Below are 874 nucleotides of genomic sequence, written 5' to 3'. Positions count from 1 at the left end.
AAAAAAAAAAAAAATTAAGGGCATCATGAATTAATATTGCATACTTAGAAATGTATTTTAAATACTTACCAAGAAGAATGAAAAATTTTTAGTTGCCTTATATACAAGTAAAACAAGGCTGTGAAAAATAAGAACATGTGTACTTTGAGGGAGCAGGCCCCTGAGAGTCAGTTCCCTGCAGCACTTTGTGGTCTTTCCTGCTCTCACTTAGCTGATCAGAGATACACTGCCTATTAAAAACTTTGTAAAGATACTCAAAAATATTGAATTACTTTTAATGAACCTTCGTATTTGCTCATGGTGTTTAACGTGGCTTTTACTTCAAATCACTGAATTACTGATGAGATGACGAGAGGGACGCACTTGTTCTGCTGTTTTTGTTTATGCATGGTGGTGATTCTGTCATCGTTCTTCCTGTTTTTAAAGACCCAGCCATAAAACTTTAAAAATGTTCCTAATACATTTAATGTACAATCTGAAAAGAGACTGCGGTAACTGATGCCCCACACGTTTCATCTCTGCTAGTCAGTGCCTTTCTAATGTCATTTTTTTTCTGTGAAGAAAAGTACCATATATAAAACTTATTGCTGTAAACCAAATTACCACATTAGTGGTTAATTGGAGTTTATTAAAATGATCATTATAAACAGCTTCATAACAAATGTTCTAGTATTTTGTGTCTTTAAAACTGACTTAATCAGGAATTTGGGATATCTAATTATGTTTTTCATAGGAATCACAGCAATTGAAAATGTTCTGATGTTAAGAAATGATATTACACTAATGGCTTATTCTAAACATGCATGCATAAAACAGTGAACTAAGAAAAAGTACAGAAATTGATAAAACTCATTTCAGTTGGTTTAAAAATAAA

Source organism: Otolemur garnettii, unplaced genomic scaffold (genome assembly GCF_000181295.1).
Source record: "Otolemur garnettii isolate 467f Iridium unplaced genomic scaffold, OtoGar3 scaffold00011, whole genome shotgun sequence".
Lineage (NCBI taxonomy): Eukaryota > Metazoa > Chordata > Mammalia > Primates > Galagidae > Otolemur > Otolemur garnettii.
The sequence above is the reverse complement of the archived record's forward strand: the minus strand, read 5'-3'. Positions refer to the sequence as shown.